Consider the following 8,320-nt stretch of genomic DNA (forward strand, 5'->3'; position numbering starts at 1 on the left):
GATGATGATAATCGAAAACGTTTAATTAAATGCGTGAAATTGAAATTTACGAAAATTTATCATTTATTCACAATGATAATTTGACATTTTCTAAAACAAATATTTTATTGTTGTTGTTGTTGTTGTTGTTGCGGTTTGCCGATCGAAAAGGTTTGTTTTGTTTGTTTAGGTGGGATTCCCCTCCTCGCGTTTGTTTGTTACTTTTTTTTTTGGGGGGAATTTTACCATTAGAAAAATTTTTGGTTTTATGGGTTTTATGGATTCGATAATTAACGAAAGTCAAACCGTCTCGTATTTAATTCACGAATTGAAATTTTTTACGCGAACCTAAACAAACATAAAAAAAAATTTTTTTATTTTTAAATTTTCCCAAAAAAATTAACCGGACCGAATTTTTCCCACACATATATATATATATTTTTTTTTTTTTTTTGTAAAACAAACAAAACAAACAAACAAAAAATCGATTTAAAAAAAAAAAAAAAAAGAAATTTTTTTTTTTGCGAAAAAGTTAGTTTAAAACTTCCAAACCAATGAACACGATTTTGCTCCTTTTTTTTCTTTTCTTCTGCATTTTGCCCACAGAAAAAATACAAAAAAAAAATAAAAAATAAATAAAAACCTAATTTAGATTTATAAAAAGTTTTACATAACTTTTTTTTTAAATTCAATGATGGTTAATAATAATGATAAAATTCCACTTTTAATTAAATAATTTCGTTTGAATAAAATAATAATAATAAATCAAAAAAAAAGTTTTTAATTTTTTATTTATTTTGGCTTGGTTTCCCCCCCCCCTCTCTCTCTCTCTCTCTCTCTCTGTCTTCCCCCACGAAAAAAATACAAAAAATTCGAAAATAAAATAAGAGTATACGTTTACCGCCCTTTTTTTTGTTTTCATTTAAAAAAAAAAAAAAAAAAAAAAAAAAAAAAACAACTTTATATTGCATTAATGAAAATGATGTTAGTAGGAAAAACAAAAAAAAAAAAAAAAACGCATCAACAATTTTTAAAGTGAAAAACATCATTATATGAAGAGAACAAAAAAAAAAAAGTTTTACTATCGGCCCCCTAAACCTCTCTCTCTCTCATACATCTCCCTCTCTATCTTATCTTTCTCTCATTCCTCTTGTTTCTCGCCTCTCTCAGTCTCTCTTTCTCATACCTATCTCTACCCTTCTCTACTTCTCTCTTTCCCATACCTTTCTACCTATCTCTTATCTTTCTCTCATTTCTCTCGTCTATCTTTCTCTTTCTCACCTTTTCTGTTTCTCTCTCTGTCTCTTTCTTATATATATCTTATTTATCTCCTTCCTTTTTTCCTTCTTATATATATATATATATATATATCTGCTTCCCTTTCTCTCTCACTCTAATATCTCTCTCTCTTTCTCTTTCACTGTCTCTATATCGTTCTTACTCTCTCATATCTATTTCTGTATTTTCCCTCTTCCTCTCTTTCTTTCTCTCATCTTTACTCCTTTCTCTAACTTTTTCTCTCCCCCTCCCTTTCATTTTCTCATCTTTCTCTCTTCCTCTGCCTCTTATCTCTCACTCTCTCTCTCATACCTCTCTCTCTATCTCTTATCTTTCTCTCCTTTCTCGTCTCTCTCAGTCTCTCTTTCTCTTTCTTATACCTATACCTATCTACTCCTTTTTACCCCTCTCCACTTCTCTCTCTCTCCTAAATCTCTTTCTGCGTCTTATCACTCTTTCTCTCTTCCTTACTCTCATTTTACTTCTTTCTCTGACTTTTTCTCTCTTCCGCCCACTCTCTCTTTCATTTTCTCAATCCCCTCTCTTCCTCAGACTGTTACCTCTCTCCGTCTCTCTCTTCCCCCCTTTCTCTTATCGTCTTCCTAAATCACCAACCCATTTTATTTTAAACAAATAAATAAATTTATTATAACAACATCCGCAAGAGGCAACATTAGAAAGTAAAAAAAAAAAAAATTTTTTTTTTTTTTTTACTTTTTTTACTCCAGTAAAAAGCTTGAAAGTTTTATTATGAAAATGAAAAATTGAAAATTTAATGAACCTCTTTCAGCTTTTTTTTTTTTTTTTATTTTCCCCATTTGCAAATGTAAACCTTTTAATCAAATCTGTTTGTTTTACTTTTTTTTTTAACTTTAATTTTTCTTTTTAAGATATTCAGAGAGGGAGGGTAGGGGGAGGGGGAGGTTTTTTTTCAATTATTAAAACCTACATTGTTTAAAAAAAAAAAAAAAAAAAAACAAAACAACGATATTAAAATTAAAAAAAATAAAAGAAAAAAACAATTTTACATTCAAAACTAACAACAATCATTTTACTAACAACAACAACAACAACAACAACAAACAACAACAAACGTTTAAAATTTAATACAAATCATTTATTTATTTATCCGAATTCAATATTTTTTTCGTTCGATAATCCATAGAGGAAAAAAAAAATCACAAAAATCCGCCATATTGACGTTAAAAACCGAACGAACAAAAATTTTTCAAATTTTACTTTTTTTTTGTGGTATTTGGGCGGGGGCGGGGGGGACAGTAACCCACGTCGAGGTTAATATTAAAAAAAAATTTTTTTTTTTTTTTCGTGTGAAAATTTAACCTTCAAGTAAATAAAAACATCAAAAATTAAAAGACGACGAATTACCAGGAGGAGGAGGAAAAAAAAAAACAACAACGATTTTTTACCTTTTTTGACGGTAAAAAAAAAAAATTCTAAGTGGGTCGGAGGGGGGAGAAGGGGGTAAGCGTGTGGAGGGGGGAGAAAGGTTTCTCATCAAAAAAGTTTAAAATTTCAAAAAGGAAAATTTTTTTTTTTGTGTAAAGGAAAATTTCTCGAGATAAATTATAAAAACCGTTGAAAAATAATCTCTTCGCATGTTTTTTTTAACGAAATGCGGTTTACGTTATAATTACCGTTCTTAATTAATATTCTTTATAAAAAAAAAAAAGGTCAAAAGAAATAATAATAATAATAATAATAATTTCGGTTTTTCCTCAATCTCCTCATCTTTCCTTATTCTTCCTCACCCCTCCCTTCCCCTTCCCCTCAAAAAAAAAAAAATTTACTAAACCACTTAAAACGAAAAAAAAAAAAAAAAACAGACAAACATGCATAAAACATTCGTACTTACATATATGTGGCGTGTGCGTGGGTGAGTGCGCGTGTTTTTGTTGTAAAAAAAAAGGGGGTGAAGGGGGGGGAAGAAAAACCATCCCGAAAAAAAAAATAAAATAAAATAAAATAAACGTACAAATTGAGGTAAAATATTTTGATATAAATTTAACAAGGCATAAAAGTGAAATAAAGTTAGCCACTTTCTAGAATTTTCTCGTAAAAAAAAAAAAAAATTCTAATAAAAACCGTAAATAAAAAAAAGAAAAAAGGGAAAAATTGACGCTATTACATTGCGGCAAAAACAAAATAATAATAATAATAATAATAATAATAATAATAATAATAATAATAATAATAATAATAATGTGAATTTTACTTCTTCTTCTGTTTTTTTTTTATTAATTTTTTTTATGGGAATTTAAGTGTCAGTAAATTTTACTAAAAGTATTCTTTTGTTCAAAAACAAAAAATAATAATAATTATTATCATTATCATTATCATTATCATTATCATTATCATCATTATTATTACGAACGTAAAAAAAAAAAAAAAATTTCTTCTGTTTTGTGATTTAAAATAAAAATTAAATAAATAACGACAAAGGTAAAAAAAAATTTTTTTTTTTTTTATTTAAATAATTTTCGATGGGAAAATTTGTGAACCTCCCACATCCACACCCACGCACACACCCCCCTTGACACACATATATATATATATATGAAAATATTTCATACCTCATACTAGTCAGTAATAAAGTGTGATATCAATCATATATCAAAATGAGATCTTTTGAAACACATCACATCCATCAACTGAAATTAAAATTAATAAAAATCAATTATCGACAAAAGAAAGTTTGTTTTTGAAAACAAAATATGATTTTTAATCATCAATTATTATTTAAAATAATAATAATAATAATAATAATAATAATCAAAATATTTATTTATTTACCTGGTTTATACACACACGTGTGTGTGTCAATATCACAATAATTTTTCTTTTCATGACCAAAAAATATTTTCTGATGAATGACAATCGATCGATATATCGATTGTTCGATACGTTTAAACGTTTGTTAATCCAATAAAAAAATCCTCACTGAAAAAAATAAAAAAACAAAAACATTAATTTTGATATTAGTGAGGGAGTGGATGGGGGAGGTTAGGGGGCGTTAAAAAAAAAGGAAAATTTATGTCAAAATTTAATTGTTTACACACTTCACACGCCATTATTGTTATTATTATTATTATTATTATCTATTAAAATTTCAACGGTCGGTCAATTTTTATAATGTTTGTTTATTGTTTTATTTGAAAATTTTATTATTCCTATTATTATTATTATTATTATTTTTTCATATTCTTCTTCCGGCATCCTATTCCTTGGTGTTTGTTTGTTTGTTTGTTTCTTTCTTCATTTATTTAAATTCAAATTGTTGAGGGGGAAAAAAAAAATTTATTATTTTGTTTACTGAGTTTTTATTTGTTTACATCTGTTTAAACAAATGATTTTGGTTTTATATATTAAATAATATATTTATATATATAAACATCTTTAAATTATTATATATATTATTTTATTTGTTTTTACTACATAAGAAAATTAATAATATTTTATTAATTTTTTTCTTTTTTCTTTGTGTTACTTTAAAAAAAAAATTTGAAAAAAGAAACATGGAGGCTTACACATAAAATATTCAATTGTTTTAAATTAATATAATAGAAAATGAAATTAAATAAAATTATTTAATAATTTTTATTATGTCATAACAAAAACCAATTTATTATTAATTTATTTAATATTTAAATTTTTAAACAATTTACACAAAATTTAATAATAATAATTAATAATAATCATTCATAGTTTTTTTCTTTTCTATTTAACTTTATAAAAAAAAGATTGATTGATTGATTGAAATGGATGTTTTTTGTTTAAAATATAATAATTTACATTTATAATGATTCTATCATTATTATTACTACTTTTTTATATTAATTTAAAATAGTTTTGTTAATGAAAGTAATTAATAATTTAACAATTAAAAAAAAAAAAACATGAAATGATTGAATAAATTTTAAAATAAAAAAAACCAAAAATTACAACAACATTATTATTTATCTATTAATTATTTATTATTTAATTGAAAAATTAATTTTGTGTTATTAAAATTGTTTAAATTTAATCATTATTTTTTATAATTAGTATATGTATTTATTAAAGAATATTTTAAATAATCTTTTTGTGTTTGTGTGTGCAATTTACATATATTATGAATAATGTAATAATTTACATAATTACCACAAACTTATTTTAAAAACAACATTATTAAATTTAATATTTGATATTTTACAATCATTTTAATAAATAATTATTATTATTGTCACAAAAGAAGTCATAGTCAAACAACAAATACTTGAAATAAAATAAAAGTTCATTAATAAGTAAATTTCTTTGTCATGAATATAATAAAGAGTTTTTTTCATTTGAAATGAATTTAGCTTATTCGTATAGTTTTATCGTTAAAGAATAAAAAAAAAAAACTTACAAAAGATTACCAGTTTCCTATTTTATCACAACAAAGTATTTTATTTCAACAAAAAAAATGTGCTGAATTGCGTATTACAACGTGTAAAACAAATTAATTAAAAAATCGTTGGCAAAAAATAACAAATTTTTTTGGCGAATTATTCTAGAAACTTCCATTGTGTGAACTCAGTACTGCCATCGTTTTTTTTTCCCTCCCTCTTTCCTTTTCATTTAAACGGATTGCGTTTCGAGTTAGTGTAAATAGTTTTAGTTTTAAATAGTTTAGAGTTACGCGTAATAATTTTTATTAAGTGATATAAAAAGATACATTATTTATAATTCAAAATACTTTTTTCAATTTAATTTAACTTGACCGCAAGATTTTAAAATTTCAACTACAAAAAAAAAAACTACAATTCATCTCTCACCGTTAGAACAAAAAAGGAAATTTTTTTTTTCTGAAGTTGGCAATCCGTTATTGTCGTCAATCGTTTTGGTGTTTATTGGCGGTTTTACAGTTTGAATTCTTTTCCAATATGGATGAATTAATAATTAAAAGTATTGAAAAATGTGATTCGAAAATTGAAAATAATAATAATAATAAGAAATTAAATAAGAAATTAATAAAAAAAAAGAAAAAAGATGATAATGGTAAACTTAAGAGTCGAAAAATTATTCGTAAACGTCAAGACAATCGGATTCATGTAAGTTTTTGTCAATTCAATTATTATTCAAACATGTTATTATTATTATTATTATTACTAAAATTTATTATTTAATACATTTTTTTTGTGTTATTTACGTGGGAAAAAAAAAGGTGGAAATATGATCGATGGAGTTTTTAATTCCCTTTTGCTTTTTTACACGTCAGTCAGATTTTTCAACATCATTTACATGTAAATGATGACTAAGCAAAAACACTTTACTATTATTAATTTTTATCAAAATCATTTTCACAAGGTTTAAAAAAATTTTCTCACATTTCACAAAAGCTTTTCAATAATCTCTTTTGTTTTAATATTAACTTAAGTACATACTTTTAAAAAAAATTCATATATAAAAGTGCAACTTTATTATTATTATTTTTACACATGCACAAAACAAAATTTTTGTTTTGAATATAAATTAATTTTTTGACAATTAAACTTTTAATTATTTTTTTTAAATTTATTATTAACAATAACAAAAAAAGTAAAACCATCAAATGATACACACTAAAATTAATTAATTCACATTGTATAATATAATCCAAAAAATTTAAAATTATTTACACTTTTGACTCTTTGAAAAAACTAATTAAAAACAGCAGCAGCAACAACAAAATCAATAAAACATAAAATTGTTTGTTCTGTTTTAACATTTTATTTTACAGTTTTATATTTAGAAGAGATTATTAAACCTTTTTTTTTTGATTTTTGTAATTATAGTTAATTTTAGTGCACTACTACTACTAATACTACTATTTACTTATCAAACAAGGAATGTCATCATGCAACAAGTTAATAATGTCAGATTTAAGGTATTAATTCATTTTGAAAATACAAAAGGGAAGGAAAACAACCAGGAAAACTGATTATTGTACAAAAAAAAAGAAAAAGTTGTTTGTTTTTTTCTTCAAACAAAAATCTGTTAACTGTTGTCCAACATGAATGATAATTTTTTAATATAAATTTTGTCAGAACAAATTTTCAAACTGTTTTTAAATTTCATTTATTTATTTTAAATTCAATATGTTTGTTCGATGATTAATTATACAACTTGTTTAAATGATAAAGTTATTATTATTATTTATTTTTTCTTATTTAAAATAATTTCATACATGATGATTGATTTATAATAATAATATAGTCAAAGTAGAAATTTGATAAAATTATTTAAATAATAATAATAATACATGAAATTGTTTTTTTTTTTATTAAAAAGAATAATTTTATATTTTTTGTTACAGTTGAAACCAATATCAAACAAACGTTTGGCTTCTGGAAGATTAAAGGTAATTTTAAAATGATAAAAAATCTTTTTTTTTTATTCGGTTATGTATATATGTATAAAAGATATTTGAAAATGTAAAGAAACCTTTGAGGAATGTAATTTATAAGGATGATAATAATAATATTTTAAAATATTCTTTTCTTTTTTTTTTTTAATTTTTTTGCAATCAAAGTTAGAAAAAAATTAATAAAATTTTTGCCTGTATCCTTTCAGCCTCTTGAATTCTTACATCAAGAAGGAATTTTTCTCAAAGGTCTCCGTACGAAATACGTCAAAAGAAAATTATTATTTAACGAAACAAATCAAGCGAGAAAAAACGAAGACATAAATAAAATTATTGACATAGGAAGAAGAGTTATTAATGAAAAGAAAAAAAATAATAATACTAAAACTTTAAGGAAAAAGTAAGTCGACATTTTTTTACGTTTAATAATCACAATAATAATAATATCATAAATTTAAAAAAAAATTACGAATAACTGTGACGATGTTACAACAATTCTTGTACTTGTGTCGACCTGAGAATGTTTGTGATTTTTACAACTCCTCCCAATCCTGGTTATCCTGGTTGTCACTGGAGCCCAGGAGTACAGGAATTAACTCGTTCCCATCGAATAAGATGGCCTCAGGAAGACTTACAAGAATTGTTGTGACGTCATAGACCATAACAAGACGAAACCTACCC

This window comes from Pediculus humanus, genomic scaffold (assembly GCF_000006295.1).
Source record: "Pediculus humanus corporis 1103172107500 genomic scaffold, whole genome shotgun sequence".
NCBI lineage: Eukaryota > Metazoa > Arthropoda > Insecta > Psocodea > Pediculidae > Pediculus > Pediculus humanus.